Genomic DNA, 24581 nt, shown 5'->3' on the forward strand with positions numbered 1-24581 from the left:
GCCCCGCGGCGGGCCGCCGCCTGCGCCGGGCCGCCCGGTGCGCAGGCGGCCGGGGGACCGCAGCACGGCCAGACTCCCACCTGCTATGTTCTGCAATGACTGAGCGACTGAACGCCAAGGGCTGGTAACCTCCAACTTCTACCCTGCCAAGAAGTCATTCATTCACAGCCTTATACCACGTCAGTTTCATTTAGCCGTGCTGCATCATGCACTTTACGCAGGCCTGTTGATGAGACATGAGTCCATTTTTAACCCATGTCTTTCTTTTAAAATCACAACTCCTCTTTTAAATTTAAAAGTGAACTGCAGAAACTAGAAAAAAATTGATAGCTGATATTAGACTTCTGCTAATAGACCTAAAATTTATTTCTGAACAGTTTCGAGGGAATAAAAATTAAGAGAATACTTAAAATTAGCTTATTTTGAATTTAAAAAAAATACTTGCACAACATTGAAAAGATGATATTTCATCTATATTTCAGCTGCTTCATATTTAAAGTTGGTGGGGCGTGCAATACACATCCGCAGCATCAAATAGTGCTTTCAGCCGCACTGGACCAGCAGATATGTAGAAAGTACCGAAGCTGAGGTTATATTTCTATGAATGGAATATTTCCAGGAATGACTCTGGAAAATGGGACAGAAATGTTAGAAATGACACGCAGGTCTGTGTCTGATTCTGCAGTCCAGCAGCGATGAGGGTGTCTACATGCACGCTATGGATCCTGGTTTCTGAAGACCAGTTGCAGGATCAAAATGTACCAAACGGCAGTCCTGACAGGGATTCTGGTGTGCATGTAGTGTTCTGCACGTTTCTTTCATCACAGTAATGTCACCCGCCAGCGTCATGTGACTCTTGCAGAGCAGGAGTGAGTTTCTCACATCATTTAACTTCATTCAGAAATATCTCTGAACAGAGCTGCAGACTGGTGGAAATGCTGCTCTGTGGAAAATGTAGCAGTGTCCTCATTGCTGCTCACCGCCTCGCCATGTTGAAATGATTTTGTATTTCTAGAATCAAGAAAAGAAAGACATGACCTGGCCAGACTTTATTATTCACATCAGGCAGCCCATAAGGCTGCCAGTGCAGGGGTCCCTGAACGGAGATCAACTAGATATAAGAGAAAAATCCTCCTCTTTCAATCAGTTTGTTTTATCCACATAGGCGGTGTTTGTCTCTTCATTTATCAATATTTGATTTGGTGCTTTGCTCAGAGGCCTCCAACACTTGACAAACCATTGATATGTGGACTTTGCTGCCTACAAATACTTATTTAAAATGGAAGAGGAGTCACAAAATGCAGAAAAGATAGAGGACAAACAGCAAATGGAGAGAAGATACTTCACACGTCCTGCTGAGTGGAAATGAGACGTTCAAGTGCAACTCCGTCGTCTCAGATTTCAGTCATTTACAGTCCCAGAAAAACAAGAGAAAAGAGGATTTACAGACTGGAAGCGAAGCTGCTGAAGCAGCAAAAAGCTTTTACGAGTATTGACCTCTGAACGAAGAGGAAGTTTCTTTTCACATTAATTGGTTTTAAATGTGCAATGAGGAAGTGAAACTTTATTGAAGTTATTTGCTTCTCTTTATGTTGTCTTGTGAAATTACAGCAACTTTCAGGCAGAAATATTATTTCATTTATTTTATCTGATCTTTTTTAAATTTAATTTCATTTTTATATTTTCATTTTATTTAATTTTATTTTTGTAATTTATTTTTATTTTATTTTATTATTCTGTATGATGATTTTTTTCCTAAAACATATTTTATTTTATTATTTAGCCTTTTTCGTTTCATTTCATTTTATTTTTTCCTTTCTTTTTTAAAAAGTTTTTTTTCTTTATTTATTTTTGTAGTGTTTGCGGTCAAACATTAGACCCTCTTAGTTCCAGCACTTGTTGGAGAAAAACAAAACAAACCGTCACCTGAACACACCACAGAGATCCCAGCCAGCCTGTGCAAAAGCACATAATCCTCCATTTTCTTCCAGTTAACGTTCAGACAATCATCATGTAGTGTTGACCCTGGTCCTCCACGCTGTGCGGGGACGTTTGACATCTTTTCTATGCTCAACGTGCACAAACTTAGTGACGACTTTTAATCAAGTTATTGGTTCATGAAGATTAAATGACAGAATCACACGTAGTGCTGCAGGAACGAACAGACATCCTGACGGGATTTACAACTCAGCCGCCTTCATCTCTTCACCTGTTTGCAGGAAAACTGGAAAGAGTGGAGGAAAACACAGTTCTTCAGTTAAAACCTCCAGAACCAGGAGAAAAGTAATTCATTTCTCTTGGCGGTGCTCCAATATTAAAGTTTCCACAATGTAATATGTAGAATATTAATAACTGTCCTTGGAACCGTGATTCATATCTAAACTAGCAACATAGTCTGCAGGAACAGTTCTTTAGGAACAGTTCTTCAAGAAAAGTTGTGCAGGACAGTTGTTCAGGAACAGTTCTCCAGGAAAAGTTCTTCAGTAGCAGTTCTTCAGGAACAGTTCTCCTGGAATAGTTCTCCAATAAAAGTTATACAGGAACAGTTCTTTAGGAACAGTTCTCCAGGAACAGTTCTCCAAGAAAAGTTATACAGGAACAGTTCTTTAGGAACAGTTCTCCAGGAACAGTTCTTCAGGAACAGTTCTCCAGGAACAGTTCTTCAGGAACAGTTCTCCAGGAACAGTTCTCCAAGAAAGGTTATACAGGAACAGTTCTTTAGGAACAGTTCTCCAGGAACAGTTCTTCAGGAACAGTTCTCCAAGAAAAGTTATACAGGAACAGTTCTTTAGGAACAGTTCTCCAGGAACAGTTCTTCAGGAACAGTTCTCCAAGAACGGTTATACAGGAACAGTTCTTTAAGAACAGTTCTCCTGGAACAGTCCTCCAGGAACAGTTCTCAAAGAACAGTTCTTCAGGAACAGTTCTCCTGGAATAGTCCTCCAGGAAAAGTTCTCAAGGAGCAGTTCTTCAGGAACGGTTCTCCAGGAAGTTCTTTTTTGGATGTTTCTGCATTTCCATTTCCGTTCTCAGTCCCAATGATCCCATGCTGTTGTTGAGGTCCGGGTTCTGGAGAGGATCCAGTTCTCCATCAGACTTCAGTCGCTGGTCTTTAGTCCAGTTCTTGTGTCATGTGACACACCTTGGTCTTCGCTTCCTTTAGAATGGCCTCTTGACAGGCACGTTTCCATGGAGACAGTTAGTTTGTCCAGTTTTTGCTGCCATGCTGAGAAATGCTGCGCTTCCAGCTGTTCTCTGTCGGATCTTTGCTGTTTGTCGCAGATGAAACGACAGAAATGGAAGAAGAGACGCGTCTTGGCGATGGGCTGCTGCTGACAAACAGCTTTGCTAAGTTGTTTCGTGTCGACACAACTCCGGTTCATCCTGCCGTTAGCAGCCTCCTCTGTCTGAAGGAGTCAAAACTAAACGACAAACATATGAAATATAAAGATTTAAAGAAATGATAGGCGGCTGAAGACCGTTCCACTGCCGGGATTCATTCGTTTAACCTTCATCCTGACGAACAACATTCAGCTTTAAAACCTCTGGATGTTGGAGGGAACGTCCAGTTTTTTCTGAGCAGTTTGAACCGATGTGCAGATCTGCAGAGGTCTTCCTCCTCCTCATCCTCATTCAGATGGATGACACAAGGCCGGCCCTTCATCTGATAGATGTTCAGGACTTCATCAGTTTGTTTCCTTTCCTTCCAATGTGAGATAATTTCTCTCTGTGATGTTTTCTTTAGTTTATGTAGCCTAACGGAGACGTGTTTCCGTTGGAGGATGAGGGAGAGCTCAGGCTCTACTTTCTGGGTCCGGTGCGGTAGAGAGACGATACTCCTAAATCTTCCTCAGATCAGCAGACATGTTAACTCTGGGACAGAAGTCTGTCTGGTTAACTAAACTGTATCAGACGTAATGAATGACTGTCCTGGACCAGAAGGTTGGCAGTTCAAACCTCCACATTGCCCTGATCAGTGAGGAAGAGGAGAGTTGAGGTTGGATATGTAGTAAAAATGTATTTGTTTATTCGAGTTGATGACGGCATACAGACGGTTCTGTCTGGTGCAGCAGCTGATTAAAGCTCGTCAGACGGCAAATTAAAGACGATGAGAAGGTTAAAATGAGCAGAAGAGCTGAATATGATCAGCATCTCTGCTAAAGGAAGAACGAAAGTAAAGGGGCCCCAGAACAGAGCCCTGAGGAACTCCACATGACGGCTCAGACTGGATCCACACAAGCCAGTCACCTTGTTTATTTATACACATGACAATAAAAACAAATAAAAGATCACCTAAATGCAAGAATGCAACAGAGGAGAAAGAAAAAAAAACGTACATTTTTTACATAATTTATCCAAAACACATAAAAACGCGCTTCTTTTACAGAAAATCATCGTTGTAATCTGGCTTGTTGAAGACCTCTGATCCTTCTAAAACATATTTACTCTTTTTTTTTTTTAACGGCTTCTCTGAATATTCAACGTCGATGTCTTCATACTTAGTCAAATGCAGTAATCCACTGAAACATTAAAACCTTCTGCTGGTAGATGTGGTGGATCTATAATTACTTCCAACGATGAAGAGTTTCCCCAGACTTTGTCTCAGTCGGCCACACATGGCAGAGCCGGCGCGCTAAACAATGTAAAGAGGCTAAAACACTTTACGGTACGATACAACCATTTTATAACGCTGTCAGCGTAAAACTCACCGCAGAAGGTTTGTGGAGTTCTTACTGTGGAGGTCTGGAGCGAAGGAGGCCAGGCGCAGAGGGGAGGTCTGGAGCGAAGGAGGCCAGGCTTGTAGGGGAGGTCTGGGGCGAAGGAGGCCAGGCTTGTAGGGGAGGTCTGGGGCGAAGGAGGCCAGGCTTGTAGGGGAGGTCTGGAGCGAAGGAGGCCAGGCGCAGAGGGGAGGTCTGGGGCGAAGGAGGCCAGGCTTGTAGGGGAGGTCTGGAGCGAAGGAGGCCAGGCGCAGAGGGGAGGTCTGGAGCGAAGGAGGCCAGGCGCAGAGGGGAGGTCTGGGGCGAAGGAGGCCAGGCGCAGAGGGGAGGTCTGGGGCGAAGGAGGCCAGGCTCGGAGGGGAGGTCTGGGGCGAAGGAGGCCAGGCTCGGAGGGGAGGTCTGGGGCGAAGGAGGCCAGGCTCGGAGGGGAGGTCTGGGGCGAAGGAGGCCAGGCTCGGAGGGGAGGTCTGGGGCGAAGGAGGCCAGGTTCGGAGGGGAGGTCTGGGGCGAAGGAGGCCAGGCTCGCAGGGGAGGTCTGGGGCGAAGGAGGCCAGGCTCGGAGGGGAGGTCTGGGGCGAAGGAGGCCAGGCTCGGAGGGGAGGTCTGGAGCGAAGGAGGCCAGGCTTGTAGGGGAGGTCTGGGGCGAAGGAGGCCAGGATCGGAGGGGAGGTCTGGGGCGAAGGAGGCCAGGCTTGTAGGGGAGGTCTGGAGCGAAGGAGGCCAGGCGCAGAGGGGAGGTCTGGGGCGAAGGAGGCCAGGCTTGTAGGGGAGGTCTGGAGCGAAGGAGGCCAGGCGCAGAGGGGAGGTCTGGAGCGAAGGAGGCCAGGCGCGGAGGGGAGGTCTGGGGCGAAGGAGGCCAGGCGCGGAGGGGAGGTCTGGGGCGAAGGAGGCCAGGCACGGAGGGGAGGTCTGGGGCGAAGGAGGCCAGGCTCGGAGGGGAGGTCTGGGGCGAAGGAGGCCAGGCTCGGAGGGGAGGTCTGGGGCGAAGGAGGCCAGGCTCGGAGGGGAGGTCTGGGGCGAAGGAGGCCAGGTTCGGAGGGGAGGTCTGGGGCGAAGGAGGCCAGGCTCGCAGGGGAGGTCTGGGGCGAAGGAGGCCAGGCTCGGAGGGGAGGTCTGGGGCGAAGGAGGCCAGGCTCGGAGGGGAGGTCTGGGGCGAAGGAGGCCAGGCTCGGAGGGGAGGTCTGGGGCGAAGGAGGCCAGGCTCGGAGGGGAGGTCTGGGGCGAAGGAGGCCAGGCTCGGAGGGGAGGTCTGGGGCGAAGGAGGCCAGGCTCGTAGGGGAGGTCTGGGGCGAAGGAGGCCAGGCTCGGAGGGGAGGTCTGGGGCGAAGGAGGCCAGGCTCGGAGGGGAGGTCTGGGGCGAAGGAGGCCAGGCTCGTAGGGGAGGTCTGGGGCGAAGGAGGCCAGGCTCGTAGGGGAGGTCTGGGGCGAAGGAGGCCAGGCTCGTAGGGGAGGTCTGGGGCGAAGGAGGCCAGGCTCGTAGGGGAGGTCTGGGGCGAAGGAGGCCAGGCTCGTAGGGGAGGTCTGGGGCGAAGGAGGCCAGGCTCGCAGGGGAGGTCTGGGGCGAAGGAGGCCAGGCTCGGAGGGGAGGTCTGGGGCGAAGGAGGCCAGGCTCGGAGGGGAGGTCTGGGGCGAAGGAGGCCAGGATCGGAGGGGAGGTCTGGGGCGAAGGAGGCCAGGCTCGCAGGGGAGGTCTGGGGCGAAGGAGGCCAGGCTCGGAGGGGAGGTCTGGGGCGAAGGAGGCCAGGCTCGTAGGGGAGGTCTGGGGCGAAGGAGGCCAGGCTCGTAGGGGAGGTCTGGGGCGAAGGAGGCCAGGCTCGGAGGGGAGGTCTGGGGCGAAGGAGGCCAGGCTCGCAGGGGAGGTCTGGGGCGAAGGAGGCCAGGCTCGTAGGGGAGGTCTGGGGCGAAGGAGGCCAGGCTCGTAGGGGAGGTCTGGGGCGAAGGAGGCCAGGCTCGGAGGGGAGGTCTGGGGCGAAGGAGGCCAGGCTCGGAGGGGAGGTCTGGGGCGACGGAGGCCAGGCTTGGAGGGGCGGAGGGTGCTAAACGCTGACTTGTTTCATGCTAAAAGATAAATGTCACATGTTGACAGATCAAAGCACAATTTACTTCAAACGTATGCAGAGTTTTATCCTGGAATATCAGAGGCCAACTTCCAGAATCAAATCTAAGATATAAATATAAAGGCTGAGTATTTATGATGAGTCAGATGTGATAGTTAATAAAGTTATAAAGTCCAAATATCACAAAAAGCACTTTAAAGAAAAACTGCACTTCTGTTTTATTGAAAATATGATTTTTATCCATGATTTGAGTGCAAAGCGACAATCCTGGATCAAAATTCCACGAGTCAAAGAAACTCGATCATGAATGTTGGTGCATGATAAATCCCAGCTGTTGCACATCTGTGGGGTCAGTTTGGTTTTCCTGCTGCAGGAAGACACCAGGACGTGGCTGCACGTGCCGAGCGCTGCAGCTGATTCATGTTACAGCTTTCTGATGATTTCAGAGGATTTGATGAGACCAAGATGAGCTCAGCTCTTTGTTTTTCCGTTCCATCATGTCTGTGACGGATTTCCTGCAGCTAAAACAGGAAGGAGCTTGTAGGAACCGGCACAGACTGAGGCTGAGACCAGATAAAGGAAGAGAAACCTGGCCCAACCAAAGCCGTTGGGTTTCTAGATAAAGTCCAGATTCCACTTCAGAGTTTATTTGTTTAGAAAACTGAAGACACGTTTGGTCCGAGTCGATAAAACCAGCCTGGTGAGATTCGACTCGAAGCTCCGGAACGTCTTCCGGCTTGTTTCAGGTGCTTCTCGTCTTCACCCAACTGTCTGTGCAGGTTTTCCAAAGCCTGAACTTAAACTGTTTCCAAACCTTCCAGCTCCTTTAAAGTTAGTCTTTGCTTATTTTGACCCTTTTTTTTTCTCCGTTAGGCGACCGAAGTGTTAGAAATCAGCCAAAGCCCACAGAAAACTAGTTCTGACCAGATCAACGAGTAAATCCGACTCCCATCCAGGACTAAAAGAAGCGTTGGTAGAGGTCAGGTCTGAAGCGAACCTGACTAAATGTGTGTGTTGACGTGTGCTTGTGCAGGTAGAGTGATGTGTGTCGGCGTACCGAAGAGGACTTTCTGCTTGTTCTGTTGTGTTTCGCTTCAGTTTCAGGACTGGGCGCTGTAGAGATATAAATGTTTTAAAGGTTTTCTTCTAACAATGAACTGAAGTGAATAATGAAAGTGTGAAAACTGTAAATTTAGATCCGTGTGATACACTGGTGTGTTCTATCGTCCTGTTAACTATGACTTATGAAACATGGAAATGCTGTACTTGAGCACTTTCTTTAACGTGTACTGTATTCAGTTCATATTCGACATGTAAAGTACTGTATGAATATTAATTACTTGCCTTGTAACGTTTGAAAAAATGCGACATTTGGAAACGGTAACCGAGAACAAAAAGTGTTTAGAGTGTATGCATGTACTTGACTGGGTGCCAGTATAATAGGATAACTATGACAAATGGTGCTATGTAATAAAGGTGCTTTTATGGACCCCAATGAATGCCTGCAAGGCGCTTTATTTAAAACAGAGATGATGTTCGCGTCCTGCTTTTCTCAGCCAGCAGCGTTCCTAAAGATGCAGAAAAATCCAGTTTAATCTGGATGTTTGTTCCACTTAAAGAGCAAACACAATGTTTGTTCTTCATGTTTCAACCTGGAACAAAAAATGAGTTTTTTTTCTGGAACAGGAACAGAACCAGGACCAGGACCAGAAACAGAAATAGAAATAGAAACAGAAACAGGAACAGGAACAGGAACAAAAACAGAACCAGGACCAGGAACATAAACAGGACCAGGACCCGAACCCAGACCAGGAACAGAACCAGGACCAGGAACAGAAACAGAAACAGAAATAGAAATAGAAATAGAAACAGAAACAGGAACAGGAACAGGAACAAAAACAGAACCAGGACCAGGAACAGAAACAGGAACAGGAACAGGAACTGGACCAGGACCAGGACCAGGACTCGAACCCGAACCCGAACCCAGACCTGGACCAGGAACAGAAAGAGGAACAGAAAACTGGACCTGGACCTGGACCTGGACCAGGACCCGAACCCAGACCCGGACCAGGAACAGGAACTGAAAGAGGAACAGGAACAGGAACTGGACCAGGACTTTTTATCTCACAGATTTAGTTAATTAGAAGCAAATTTCCAGACAGTTCTGGTTTTTACAGAACCTGGACAGTTCTACTGATCCGAGTTCTCTTTCTGTTTTTCATTAAATGTTTTTCTGGATAATCAGACTTTCACTTCTATCAGAAAAATCTGATAAATAGCACCGAGATGACCCGTCTTAAAGACGCATTATGTAACTTTTTTACCTTAAATCTCCACGCGTCCTGGACTTGTTCGATGACACAGTGATGTCTATCATGTGCATTTCTACTGAGAAACCGACACAAGGTTTACACCACGGACTGGGCATTTCACTGCAAGGTATGATAGGAACTGGCTGTTCTGAACACGCAACGTTGCTGATTCAGCAAAGAAATGCAAGAAGATTAAAAGAGAAAGAGACAAGAATTATCGTATCGTCTTCTGCTGGCTAAAGAGAGCTAACAGGTCAGGCAGGATGCAGGATTAGCCGTCAATAGGAGGCTTGTGACGGGAAAATGGAAAAATTCTGTAGAGTGTCTTTAAAGCTCCATTCTGTGAAAAATACTCCCATCTAGCGGGTTGCTGAATGGATGCAAACAACAAAGAGGATCTCTGTTGCTGTTTAAAGCTGGGGTAGGTAGTCTTTTTCAGAGACATGTTCCTCTGGGCGAAGTGGTTCCTCGTCCTGATAGTAGTCTATACATTCTGTAATCATGAACAATAAGAAATATAGTTAGACCCCTCAGTTTACTGTAAATCTGTAAAAACTTGTTCGGACCAAATTGAAGTTGTTCATTTCTTATATTTTGTAAGCTTCTTCTCCCGGCTCCCCTCCTCCCTCTCCAGCAGCACATACCTGATAGCCACACCCTGCTTATAAAAAGCGTGTTAGGATGAAAATACAAAGTAGTGAAGAAGAAACTCGGAAGGAAAACATGGCTGAGAAAATGCAGGAAGGATTTCCCGACCCGGCTCGGTTTATTTGCCTCCTCCTGCTAAACAGCCGAGAAAGAGAAAATCGTTGGTGGAAAAAGCTGCGAATAAAAAAGCATGGAGAGCGCAAACCTCCGCCAAGGCCTTTAAAAAGTTCCTGGATCCAAACGGTGATGCGGATCAACACTAAAATTAAATCAGTTCTTCCTTTTTACATTTCCAACAACTCGTAAACATTTAATTAAAATCCGTCCATAACTTTTTGAGTTTTCTTGAACACAAACAGATAAATGTCGGTAAAAACATTACCTTCTTGGCAGAGGTAAGAAAAAAAGTGTTGGATCACGCAAGGAGCAAAACCAGAGAGGGAGGAGCCAAGATACTTTCACATCTTGCTAGCTCCCCAACTTCACCTAGCCCAGATTTAAGTGTGTTGTTACCACTACTGAAGCCACAGAGAGTCACAAATGTGAAACTGCCAACATCTAGCATGAGTTGGGGTGTATCGTAAGGTGATTAGGTACGGAACAATACATAATTCTGTTTCATTATTGATGCTAATACGTTACAAGCTGCCCTCCATGTATTTGATGCCAAGCTACTGCTAATAATGTCATTGTGTGATTAGAGGGAGGACATCTAGTATGGATTGTCCTCCATTTCATTGGAAAACAGCAAGTTGAAAAATTTACAATCGTCTTTGCTTGTCCCTTCCAACCAAGGCTAGATTATCCAATGGGCATTAAGCGGGGAAAAAACCAGCAGTTTGGACATGAAACAAAATGTACATAAAAGCCAGATAGTTACGCCACAGTGTCTAATGTGTTGCTATTGGTACCAGTGGCTGAAAGATGTTAGAAACGTCATTTCACAGTGTTTCATTCACAATTTTCACAATGTTGCGGTGGGGAAGGAGGGCCGTGGAACACTCTGAGCCCAGGGACTTGTCCACTTGTACTCCGACCCTGTGTATTTTCATAACTTTCCAACAGCCTGCACGTGTAGGTCACACATCGACACATAATCTAAAAAAACAAAACAAAATAAAACACAGAAAATACAACAGCCAGTAAAAGTGTCTTTTCAGGGTAAATCTGCGCAGGTCCCAGCCTCCTGGCCTCGACGCCTGCGTGCTGGACGGTCAGCCTACATTACTGCGCTTATCAGAAGACTTAAGCCTTTTAAAAATACCTACTGTACCCAGTAGCTACTCTACGTCTTCTAAATCAAAAGCGCTTGCCAAACAGATGTGACAATGTGCATCCTCAGCTGCAGCGTCAGTGAAGGTGTTTACAGGGCAAAAGGTCTACAGAAGTTTGTTATTGTTGTTTTTTTCCCCTTTATTCTGTTAAATGTTCAAAGTCGGGGAACATGTGCTTTTTCTTTTTTTTTCTTCTTAAAATATTAGATTTCTTCGACTATTTTAAAAGACAAACACTGAAAGATGAACAGAAATGTGGAAGAATTTTTATTAAAAGGTTTGTCAGACTGAGGTAGTGATGACAACTCTCCGCCTGCAGGGGGCGACATCTCATCTGTAGTTCATCAGCCTGAAGAGGAAGGCAAAGAAGTAGTGCTGCGTTCACTGCACTTCAAAAGTCGGAACTTTTTTGTTTTGTTCCCCCCCCCCCCTTTATCTCTTTCCCTATGAGGTGTTTTATTTTCTTTCTCTTTCTGTCTCTCTTCTGTCCCTACAATGCAAACAATAACGCAAAATAAATAGAGAAATAAAAAATTCAGAATATCAAGGGGATCATTATATTTATAAAGCTTCCCTTGGCAAAGTAAATTTAGCAGAAAACAGCATCCAGACCATCATTCTGCACGCCCCCCATGGTGATGGCCTGGGTGGTCTTGGTTGGGGGTAGCCCTTTGTGTAGAGGCTCCCTGAGAATATGGTTTTCCTTATCTGGTGCACATCTGGTACAAATGCACCTGGCCATTCATCTTCTTTTAACTGTCATAGGGCTAATAGGTCATGGGTGAGGGTGGTTGTGGGTGGGTGAAAGTGGATGTCTATGTGTGTTAGTCTTTTATCTATATTGATGTAAATTGTTTTATAATGTAAAACACTTTGTATTGTTTTTAAGCACGAAAAGTGCTATACAAGTAAAGTTTGATTTGATTTGATTTGACTAAATGCTGGAAAAGACACACACACACACACACACACACACACACACACACACACACGTCAGAATTTATGCTTACGACTTCCGTTTTGAAACATACAAGGGAAAATAATTACAATACCAGTAAATTAGATTAATCATGTAGGTGTTGATGTGAATAATATCAGCTACTCATAGAAAATGTATAAATTTGCCATTTTATGTTTTTTTTATTTCGTGAATTACAAGGAATACTTTCCTTTTTCTGTACCATATTCCTTCTGTGGAGAGTGCTATAAAATGCGAATTGATTAATCTTTATTTCTCACTGAAGTGATCGTTGTCATTGGTTTTGGACTGTCTGATTTCCTTGCTGTCCTTGAACGCAGCAGGGGATCTGATTGGACTCATGAGCAAAACAAGAAAATCAGCATTTTCTTCACTTCCTCTAAATCCTCTCTCAGGTCAGTAACACTTCTGTTTTCATTCATCCACCGTGTTTCCTCCTTTATTTTTAATTTTTACGTTTTCTCGCTGCTTTCATCAACGCTGTGCGCGAGCATCAAGGTTCTTGTTGATTAGTTTGTCGCGACGGTAAAGTTGACGTTTACGGCAATGATCGATCAGCTGGGGGGGTTTTCAGACGGATGTTTTCACGTTAACCTGCACGAGATGAAGCAAAGCATCAGCACGAGCGCCAGACTCTGAAATAATCTGGTTTAATAAGGTTTGATAAGCAGATAAGAAGGTTCCAGATTTCTGCTCCAGCTTATCGATATCTTCCCTCTCTGGGCGTCACGTGTTGCCAGGTTGGACCTGTTGGTTGCCAGATCTTGTGACAGGTACGGCAAGAAGATCTATAAAAGCAACCTTAAGACAGATAACAGGGTTTAAGGGGAAAAAAAGGAAATATACAAACAACTATAATTACTGCTACTGATTATCATTATAATGAATTCATGGAATAATAGTAGTAAAAGAAACCTGTACTAATTATGGTCAAATTTGTTACGGTTATTAAATTTAGAGCTGAAATAAATGGAAATTTTATATACAAATAGAATACTGAAAGAAACTGCTACAAAACTTGTGCTAATTATGATTATAAGTCGAGTAAATATAATAAAATAAATGGAGAATATTCAAATAAGATTTAAAAAAGGTATTCAAGAAAAGTACTACTACTAACTCTTATAACCAAATAGTTATCATTATTAATTGCAGCAATAGTAAATAATAACAAAAGATGACAATAAACAAACTTTCTGATCATCATATGAATGTTTAATTAATTAAATAAAAATATATCCTAATTTCTTTGATCAAACATGAATCAGTCCGGAACAGAAGATGTTTGTGTACTTTTATATAAGTTAGTAAATATTCCCAGTTTTTAAAGAAGGTCAGAAAAGGTAAGTACCAGCTAGGAGTGGGATAATCCATCAGTCTGAGCCTAAAATCATGGAGCATAAATCATCTGTCAGAGCTTCTTTATGTGGAATTGTTTCTGTTTTCTAAACTGTCTGATGATCCTGATTTCATGCCTGCAGGTAGAAATGTTCATATTCAGCACCAGAATGTCTTTCAGTCTGTTTATGTCTGCGTCAGGTCACATCAGGTCCTTATCAGGTCACATCAGGTCCTTATCAGGTCACATCAGCTCCTTATCAGGTCTTCATCAGGTCCTTATCAGGTCTTCATCAGGTCCTTATCAGGTCACATCAGGTCCTTATCAGGTCACATCAGGTCCTTATCAGGTCTTCATCAGGTCCTTATCAGGTCTTCATCAGGTCCTTATCAGGTCACATCAGGTCCTTATCAGGTCTTCATCAGGTCCTTATCAGGTCTTCATCAGGTCCTTATCAGGTCACATCAGGTCCTTATCAGGTCACATCAGCTCCTTATCAGGTCACATCAGGTCCTTATCAGGTCACATCAGGTCCTTATCAGGTCACATCAGCTCCTTATCAGGTCACATCAGCTCCTTATCAGGTCTTCATCAGGTCCTTATCAGGTCACATCAGGTCCTTATCAGGTCACATCAGCTCCTTATCAGGTCTTCATCAGGTCCTTATCAGGTCTTCATCAGGTCCTTATCAGGTCACATCAGGTCCTTATCAGGTCACATCAGGTCCTTATCAGGTCACATCAGGTCTGGATCAGGTCCTTATCAGGTCTTCATCAGGTCCTTATCAGGTCTTCATCAGGTCCTTATCAGGTCTTCATCAGGTCCTTATCAGGTCACACCAGCTCCTTATCAGGTCTTCATCAGGTCCTTATCAGGTCTTCATCAGGTCCTTATCAGGTCACATCAGGTCCTTATCAGGTCTTCATCAGGTCCTTATCAGGTCACATCAGGTCCTTATCAGGTCACATCAGGTCCTTATCAGGTCTTCATCAGGTCCTTATCAGGTCACATCAGGTCCTTATCAGGTCTTCATCAGGTCCTTATCAGGTCTTCATCAGGTCCTTATCAGGTCACATCAGGTCCTTATCAGGTCACATCAGGTCCTTATCAGGTCTTCATCAGGTCCTTATCAGGTCACATCAGGTCTGGATCAGGTCCTTATCAGGTCACATCAGGTCCTTATCAGGTCACACCAGCTCCTTATCAGGTCTTCATCAGGTCCTTATCAGGTCTTCATCAGGTCCTTATCAGGTCACATCAGGTCCTTATCAGGTCTTCATCAGGTCCTTATCAGGTCACATCAGGTCCTTATCAGGTCACATCAGGTCCTTATCAGGTCTTCATCAGGTCCTTATCAGGTCACATCAGGTCCTTATCAGGTCTTCATCAGGTCCTTATCAGGTCTTCATCAGGTCCTTATCAGGTCACATCAGGTCCTTATCAGGTCACATCAGGTCCTTATCAGGTCTTCATCAGGTCCTTATCAGGTCACATCAGGTCTGGATCAGGTCCTTATCAGGTCTTCATCAGGTCCTTATCAGGTCTTCATCAGGTCCTTATCAGGTCACATCAGGTCCTTATCAGGTCACACCAGCTCCTTATCAGGTCTTCATCAGGTCCTTATCAGGTCTTCATCAGGTCCTTATCAGGTCACATCAGGTCCTTATCAGGTCACATCAGGTCCTTATCAGGTCTTCATCAGGTCCTTATCAGGTCACATCAGGTCCTTATCAGGTCACAACAGGTCCTTATCAGGTCTTCATCAGGTCCTTATCAGGTCTTCATCAGGTCCTTATCAGGTCACATCAGGTCCTTATCAGGTCACATCAGGTCCTTATCAGGTCACATCAGGTCTGGATCAGGTCCTTATCAGGTCTTCATCAGGTCCTTATCAGGTCTTCAGGTCCTTATCAGGTCACATCAGGTCCTTATCAGGTCTTCATCAGCTCCTTATCAGGTCTTCATCAGGTCCTTATCAGGTCACACCAGCTCCTTATCAGGTCTTCATCAGGTCCTTATCAGGTCTTCATCAGGTCCTTATCAGGTCACATCAGGTCTGGATCAGGTCACATCAGGTCCTTATCAGGTCTTCATCAGGTCCTTATCAGGTCTTCATCAGGTCCTTATCAGGTCTTCATCAGGTCCTTATCAGGTCACATCAGGTCTGGATCAGGTCACATCAGGTCCTTATCAGGTCACATCAGGTCCTTATCAGGTCTTCATCAGGTCTGGATCTGGTCTTCATCAGGTCTGGATCTGGTCTTCATCAGGTCCTTATCAGGTCTTCATCAGGTCCTTATCAGGTCTTCATCAGCTCCTTATCAGGTCTTCATCAGCTCCTTATCAGGTCTGGATCAGGTCCTTATCAGGTCTTCATCAGGTCCTTATCAGGTCACATCAGGTCCTTATCAGGTCACATCAGGTCCTTATCAGGTCTTCATCAGGTCCTTATCAGGTCACATCAGGTCCTTATCAGGTCTTCATCAGGTCCTTATCAGGTCTTCATCAGGTCCTTATCAGGTCTTCATCAGGTCCTTATCAGGTCACATCAGGTCCTTATCAGGTCTTCATCAGGTCCTTATCAGGTCTTCATCAGGTCCTTATCAGGTCACATCAGGTCCTTATCAGGTCACATCAGGTCCTTATCAGGTCCTTATCAGGTCTTCATCAGGTCCTTATCAGGTCACATCCGGTCTGGATCAGGTCCTTATCAGGTCTTCATCAGGTCCTTATCAGGTCACATCAGGTCCTTATCAGGTCACACCAGCTCCTCATCAGGTCTGGATCAGGTCTTCATCAGGTCCTTATCAGGTCACATCAGGTCCTTATCAGGTCTTCATCAGGTCCTTATCAGGTCTTCATCAGGTCCTTATCAGGTCACATCAGGTCCTTATCAGGTCTTCATCAGGTCCTTATCAGGTCTTCATCAGGTCCTTATCAGGTCACATCAGGTCCTTATCAGGTCACATCAGGTCCTTATCAGGTCTTCATCAGGTCCTTATCAGGTCACATCAGGTCCTTATCAGGTCTTCATCAGGTCCTTATCAGGTCTTCATCAGGTCCTTATCAGGTCACATCAGGTCCTTATCAGGTCTTCATCAGCTCCTTATCAGGTCTTCATCAGGTCCTTATCAGGTCACACCAGCTCCTTATCAGGTCTTCATCAGGTCCTTATCAGGTCTTCATCAGGTCCTTATCAGGTCACATCAGGTCTGGATCAGGTCACATCAGGTCCTTATCAGGTCTTCATCAGGTCCTTATCAGGTCTTCATCAGGTCTGGATCAGGTCTTCATCAGGTCCTTATCAGGTCACATCAGGTCTGGATCAGGTCACATCAGGTCCTTATCAGGTCTTCATCAGGTCTGGATCTGGTCTTCATCAGGTCCTTATCAGGTCTTCATCAGGTCCTTATCAGGTCTTCATCAGCTCCTTATCAGGTCTTCATCAGGTCCTTATCAGGTCTTCATCAGGTCCTTATCAGGTCTGGATCAGGTCCTTATCAGGTCTTCATCAGGTCCTTATCAGGTCACATCAGGTCCTTATCAGGTCACATCAGGTCCTTATCAGGTCTTCATCAGGTCTGGATCAGGTCTTCATCAGGTCCTTATCAGGTCACATCAGGTGTGGATCAGGTCACATCAGGTCCTTATCAGGTCACATCAGGTCCTTATCAGGTCTTCATCAGGTCTGGATCTGGTCTTCATCAGGTCCTTATCAGGTCTTCATCAGGTCTGGATCTGGTCTTCATCAGGTCTGGATCAGGTCTTCATCAGGTCCTTATCGGGTCTTCATCAGGTCCTTATCAGGTCACATCAGGTCCTTATCAGGTCTTCATCAGGTCCTTATCAGGTCACATCAGGTCCTTATCAGGTCACACCAGCTCCTTATCAGGTCTTCATCAGGTCTGGATCAGGTCTTCATCAGGTCTGGATCAGGTCTTCATCAGGTCCTTATCAGGTCTTCATCAGGTCCTTATCAGGTCACATCAGGTCTGGATCAGGTCACATCAGGTCCTTATCAGGTCACATCAGGTCCTTATCTGGTCTTCATCAGGTCCTTATCAGGTCTTCATCAGGTCTGGATCAGGTCTTCATCAGGTCACATCAGGTCTTCATCAGCTCCTTATCAGGTCCTTATCAGGTCTTCATCAGGTCCTTATCAGGTCTTCATCAGCTCCTTATCAGGTCTTCATCAGGTCCTTATCAGGTCTTCATCAGGTCTGGATCAGGTCTTCATCAGGTCCTTATCAGGTCACATCAGGTCACATCAGGTCTTCATCAGCTCCTTATCAGGTCTTCATCAGGTCCTTATCAGGTCTTCATCAGGTCCTTATCAGGTCACATCTGGTCCTTATCAGGTCACATCAGGTCCTTATCAGGTCACATCAGGTCCTTATCAGGTCTTCATCAGGTCTGGATCAGGTCTTCATCAGGTCCTTATCAGGTCACATCAGGTCTGGATCAGGTCACATCAGGTCCTTATCAGGTCTTCATCAGGTCCTTATCAGGTCTTCATCAGGTCCTTATCAGGTCACATCAGGTCCTTATCAGGTCACATCAGGTCCTTATCAGGTCACATCAGGTCCTTATCAGGTCTTCATCAGGTCCTTATCAGGTCACATCCGGTCTGGATCAGGTCCTTATCAGGTCTTCATCAGGTCCTTATCAGGTCACATCAGGTCCTTATCAGGTCACACCAGCTCCTCATCAGGTCTGGATCAGGTCTTCATCAGGTCCTTATCAGGTCACATCAGGTCCTTATCAGGTCTTCATCAGGTCCTTATCAGGTCTTCATCAGGTCCTTATCAGGTCTTCATCAGGTCCTTATCAGGTCACATCAAGTCCTTATCAGGTCTTCATCAGGTCCTTATCAGGTCACATCAGGTCCTTATCAGGTCACATCAGCTCCTTATCAGGTCTTCATCAGGTCCTTATCAGGTCACATCAAGTCCTTATCAGGTCACATCAGGTCCTTATCAGGTCTTCATCAGGTCCTTATCAGGTCTTCATCAGGTCCTTATCAGGTCACATCAGGTCCTTATCAGGTCTTCATCAGGTCCTTATCAGGTCTTCATCAGGTCCTTATCAGGTCACACCAGCTCCTTATCAGGTCTTCATCAGGTCCTTATCAGGTCACATCAGGTCCTTATCAGGTCTTCATCAGGTCTGGATCAGGTCTTCATCAGGTCCTTATCAGGTCTTCATCAGGTCCTTATCAGGTCACATCAGGTGTGGATCAGGTCACATCAGGTCCTTATCAGGTCACATCAGGTCCTTATCAGGTCTTCATCAGGTCTGGATCTGGTCTTCATCAGGTCCTTATCAGGTCTTCATCAGGTCTGGATCAGGTCTTCATCAGGTCCTTATCAGGTCTTCATCAGGTCCTTATCAGGTCACATCAGGTCCTTATCAGGTCTTCATCAGGTCCTTATCAGGTCACATCAGGTCCTTATCAGGTCACACCAGCTCCTTATCAGGTCTTCATCAGGTCTGGATCAGGTCTTCATCAGGTCTGGATCAGGTCTTCATCAGGTCCTTATCAGGTCTTCATCAGGTCCTTATCAGGTCACATCAGGTCTGGATCAGGTCACATCAGGTCCTTATCAGGTCACATCAGGTCCTTATCTGGTCTTCATCAGGTCCTTATCAGGTCTTCATCAGGTCCTTATCAGGTCTTCATCAGGTCTGGATCAGGTCTTCATCAGGTCACATCAGGTCTTCATCAGCTCCTTATCAGGTCCTTATCAGGTCTTCATCAGGTCCTTATCAGGTCTTCATCAGCTCCTTATCAGGTCTTCATCAGGTCCTTATCAGGTCTTCATCAGGTCTGGATCAGGTCTTCATCAGGTCCTTATCAGGTCACATCAGGTCTTCATCAGCTCCTTATCAGGTCTTCATCAGCTCCTTATCAGGTCTTCATCAGGTCCTTATCAGGTCACATCAGGTCCTTATCAGGTCACATCAGGTCCTTATCAGGTCTTCATCAGGTCTGGATCAGGTCACATCAGGTCCTTATCAGGTCACATCAGGTCTGGATCAGGTCACATCAGGTCCTTATCAGGTCTTCATCAGGTCTGGATCTGGTCTTCATCAGGTCCTTATCAGGTCTTCATCAGGTCCTTATCAGGTCTTCATCAGGTCTGGATCTGGTCTTCATCAGGTCTGGATCTGGTCTTCATCAGGTCTGGATCAGGTCTTCATCAGGTCCTTATCAGGTCTTCATCAGGTCCTTATCAGGTCACATCAGGTCCTTATCAGGTCACACCAGCTCCTTATCAGGTCTTCATCAGGTCCTTATCAGGTCTTCATCAGGTCTGGATCAGGTCTTCATCAGGTCTGGATCTGGTCTTCATCAGGTCCTTATCAGGTCTTCATCAGGTCTGGATCAGGTCTTCATCAGGTCACATCAGGTCTTCATCAGGTCCTTATCAGGTCTTCATCAGGTCCTTATCAGGTCACACCAGCTCCTTATCAGGTCTTCATCAGGTCCTTATCAGGTCACATCAGGTCCTTATCAGGTCACATCAGGTCCTTATCAGGTCTTCATCAGGTCTGGATCTGGTCTTCATCAGGTCCTTATCAGGTCTTCATCAGGTCCTTATCAGGTCTTCATCAGGTCTGGATCTGGTCTTCATCAGGTCTGGATCAGGTCTTCATCAGGTCCTTATCAGGTCTTCATCAGCTCCTTATCAGGTCTTCATCAGGTCCTTATCAGGTCACATCAGGTCCTTATCAGGTCACACCAGCTCCTTATCAGGTCTTCATCAGGTCCTTATCAGGTCACATCAGGTCCTTATCAGGTCACATCAGGGCCTTATCAGGTCACATCAGGGCCTTATCAGGTCTTCATCAGGTCTGGATCTGGTCTTCATCACGTCCTTATCAGGTCTTCATCAGGTCCTTATCAGGTCTTCATCAGGTCTGGATCAGGTCACATCAGGTCTTCATCAGCTCCTTATCAGGTCCTTATCAGGTCTTCATCAGGTCCTTATCAGGTCTTCATCAGGTCCTTATCAGGTCTTCATCAGGTCTGGATCAGGTCTTCATCAGGTCCTTATCAGGTCACATCAGGTCACATCAGGTCTTCATCAGCTCCTTATCAGGTCCTTATCAGGTCTTCATCAGGTCCTTATCAGGTCTTCATCAGGTCCTTATCAGGTCACATCAGGTCCTTATCAGGTCTTCATCAGGTCCTTATCAGGTCTTCATCAGGTCCTTATCAGGTCACATCAGGTCCTTATCAGGTCTTCATCAGGTCCTTATCAGGTCTTCATCAGGTCCTTATCAGGTCACATCAGGTCCTTATCAGGTCACATCAGGTCCTTATCAGGTCACATCATGTATTCATCAGGTCCTTATCAGGTCTTCATCAGGTCCTTATAAGGTCACATCAGGTCCTTATCAGGTCTTCATCAGGTCCTTATCAGGTCTTCATCAGGTCCTTATCAGGTCTTCATCAGGTCCTTATCAGGTCACATCAGGTCCTTATCAGGTCACATCAGGTCCTTATCAGGTCTTCATCAGGTCTGGATCTGGTCTTCATCAGGTCCTTATCAGGTCTTCATCAGGTCCTTATCAGGTCTTCATCAGGTCTGGATCAGGTCTTCATCAGGTCTGGATCAGGTCTTCATCAGGTCACATCAGGTCTTCATCAGCTCCTTATCAGGTCCTTATCAGGTCTTCATCAGGTCCTTATCAGGTCTTCATCAGCTCCTTATCAGGTCTTCATCAGGTCCTTATCAGGTCTTCATCAGGTCTGGATCAGGTCTTCATCAGGTCCTTATCAGGTCACATCAGGTCACATCAGGTCTTCATCAGCTCCTTATCAGGTCTTCATCAGGTCCTTATCAGGTCACATCTGGTCCTTATCAGGTCACATCAGGTCCTTATCAGGTCACATCAGGTCCTTATCAGGTCTTCATCAGGTCTGGATCAGGTCTTCATCAGGTCCTTATCAGGTCACATCAGGTCTGGATCAGGTCACATCAGGTCCTTATCAGGTCTTCATCAGGTCCTTATCAGGTCTTCATCAGGTCCTTATCAGGTCACATCAGGTCCTTATCAGGTCACATCAGGTCCTTATCAGGTCACATCAGGTCCTTATCAGGTCCTTATCAGGTCTTCATCAGGTCCTTATCAGGTCACATCCGGTCTGGATCAGGTCCTTATCAGGTCTTCATCAGGTCCTTATCAGGTCACATCAGGTCCTTATCAGGTCACACCAGCTCCTCATCAGGTCTGGATCAGGTCTTCATCAGGTCCTTATCAGGTCACATCAGGTCCTTATCAGGTCTTCATCAGGTCCTTATCAGGTCTTCATCAGGTCCTCATCAGGTCACATCAAGTCCTTATCAGGTCTTCATCAGGTCCTTATCAGGTCACATCAGGTCCTTATCAGGTCACATCAGCTCCTTATCAGGTCTTCATCAGGTCCTTATCAGGTCACATCAGGTCCTTATCAGGTCACATCAGGTCCTTATCAGGTCTTCATCAGGTCCTTATCAGGTCTTCATCAGGTCCTTATCAGGTCACATCAGGTCCTTATCAGGTCTTCATCAGGTCCTTATCAGGTCTTCATCAGGTCCTTATCAGGTCTTCATCAGGTCCTTATCAGGTCACACCAGCTCCTTATCAGGTCTTCATCAGGTCCTTATCAGGTCACATCAGGTCCTTATCAGGTCTTCATCAGGTCTGGATCAGGTCTTCATCAGGTCCTTATCAGGTCTTCATCAGGTCCTTATTGGTCACATCAGGTGTGGATCAGGTCACATCAGGTCCTTATCAGGTCACATCAGGTCCTTATCAGGTCTTCATCAGGTCTGGATCTGGTCTTCATCAGGTCCTTATCAGGTCTTCATCAGGTCCTTATCAGGTCTTCATCAGGTCTGGATCAGGTCTTCATCAGGTCCTTATCGGGTCTTCATCAGGTCCTTATCAGGTCACATCAGGTCCTTATCAGGTCTTCATCAGGTCCTTATCAGGTCACATCAGGTCCTTATCAGGTCACACCAGCTCCTTATCAGGTCTTCATCAGGTCTGGATCAGGTCTTCATCAGGTCTGGATCAGGTCTTCATCAGGTCTGGATCAGGTCTTCATCAGGTCCTTATCAGGTCTTCATCAGGTCCTTATCAGGTCACATCAGGTCTGGATCAGGTCACATCAGGTCCTTATCAGGTCACATCAGGTCCTTATCTGGTCTTCATCAGGTCCTTATCAGGTCTTCATCAGGTCCTTATCAGGTCTTCATCAGGTCTGGATCAGGTCTTCATCAGGTCACATCAGGTCTTCATCAGCTCCTTATCAGGTCCTTATCAGGTCTTCATCAGGTCCTTATCAGGTCTTCATCAGCTCCTTATCAGGTCTTCATCAAGTCCTTATCAGGTCTTCATCAGGTCTGGATCAGGTCTTCATCAGGTCCTTATCAGGTCACATCAGGTCTTCATCAGCTCCTTATCAGGTCTTCATCAGCTCCTTATCAGGTCTTCATCAGGTCCTTATCAGGTCACATCAGGTCCTTATCAGGTCACATCAGGTCCTTATCAGGTCTTCATCAGGTCTGGATCAGGTCACATCAGGTCCTTATCAGGTCACATCAGGTCTGGATCAGGTCACATCAGGTCCTTATCAGGTCTTCATCAGGTCTGGATCTGGTCTTCATCAGGTCCTTATCAGGTCTTCATCAGGTCCTTATCAGGTCTTCATCAGGTCTGGATCTGGTCTTCATCAGGTCTGGATCTGGTCTTCATCAGGTCTGGATCAGGTCTTCATCAGGTCCTTATCAGGTCTTCATCAGGTCCTTATCAGGTCACATCAGGTCCTTATCAGGTCACACCAGCTCCTTATCAGGTCTTCATCAGGTCCTTATCAGGTCTTCATCAGGTCTGGATCAGGTCTTCATCAGGTCTGGATCTGGTCTTCATCAGGTCCTTATCAGGTCTTCATCAGGTCTGGATCAGGTCTTCATCAGGTCACATCAGGTCTTCATCAGGTCCTTATCAGGTCTTCATCAGGTCCTTATCAGGTCACACCAGCTCCTTATCAGGTCTTCATCAGGTCCTTATCAGGTCACATCAGGTCCTTATCAGGTCACATCAGGTCCTTATCAGGTCTTCATCAGGTCTGGATCTGGTCTTCATCAGGTCCTTATCAGGTCTTCATCAGGTCCTTATCAGGTCTTCATCAGGTCTGGATCTGGTCATCAGGTCTGGATCAGGTCTTCATCAGGTCCTTATCAGGTCTTCATCAGCTCCTTATCAGGTCTTCATCAGGTCCTTATCAGGTCACATCAGGTCCTTATCAGGTCACACCAGCTCCTTATCAGGTCTTCATCAGGTCCTTATCAGGTCACATCAGGTCCTTATCAGGTCACATCAGGGCCTTATCAGGTCACATCAGGGCCTTATCAGGTCTTCATCAGGTCTGGATCTGGTCTTCATCACGTCCTTATCAGGTCTTCATCAGGTCCTTATCAGGTCTTCATCAGGTCTGGATCAGGTCACATCAGGTCTTCATCAGCTCCTTATCAGGTCCTTATCAGGTCTTCATCAGGTCCTTATCAGGTCTTCATCAGGTCCTTATCAGGTCTTCCTCAGGTCTGGATCAGGTCTTCATCAGGTCCTTATCAGGTCACATCAGGTCACATCAGGTCTTCATCAGCTCCTTATCAGGTCCTTATCAGGTCTTCATCAGGTCCTTATCAGGTCTTCATCAGGTCCTTATCAGGTCACATCAGGTCCTTATCAGGTCTTCATCAGGTCCTTATCAGGTCTTCATCAGGTCCTTATCAGGTCACATCAGGTCCTTATCAGGTCTTCATCAGGTCCTTATCAGGTCTTCATCAGGTCCTTATCAGGTCACATCAGGTCCTTATCAGGTCACATCAGGTCCTTATCAGGTCACATCATGTATTCATCAGGTCCTTATCAGGTCTTCATCAGGTCCTTATAAGGTCACATCAGGTCCTTATCAGGTCTTCATCAGGTCCTTATCAGGTCTTCATCAGGTCCTTATCAGGTCTTCATCAGGTCCTTATCAGGTCACATCAGGTCCTTATCAGGTCACATCAGGTCCTTATCAGGTCTCATCAGGTCCTTATCAGGTCACATCAGGTCCTTATCAGGTCACATCAGGTCCTTATCAGGTCTTCATCAGGTCCTTATCAGGTCCACATCAGGTCCTTATCAGGTCTTCATCAGGTCCTTATCAGGTCACATCAGGTCCTTATCAGGTCTTCATCAGGTCCTTATCAGGTCA

At 46.2% G+C, this 24581-nt stretch overlaps 1 protein-coding gene across 2 annotated transcripts in view; it reads left to right on the forward strand.

Annotated features, from left to right (window-relative positions):
- The first annotated feature begins 12319 nt into the window (after positions 1 to 12319).
- slc38a9 (solute carrier family 38 member 9) overlaps positions 12320 to 24581 on the forward strand; it is a 39834-nt gene continuing 27572 nt past the window's right edge. The window contains exon 1 of one of the 2 annotated variants that reach the window (XM_079256929.1): positions 12320 to 12383. The gene's annotated coding sequence lies outside the window, so the exon portion shown is untranslated. Of the gene's footprint in view, positions 12384 to 12628; positions 12762 to 24581 lie in introns of those variants that run through there. The other variant, XM_079256930.1, reaches the window with a different exon arrangement.

The sequence above is a fragment of the Telmatherina bonti genome (assembly GCF_933228915.1).
Source record: "Telmatherina bonti genome assembly, chromosome: 17".
Lineage (NCBI taxonomy): Eukaryota > Metazoa > Chordata > Actinopteri > Atheriniformes > Telmatherinidae > Telmatherina > Telmatherina bonti.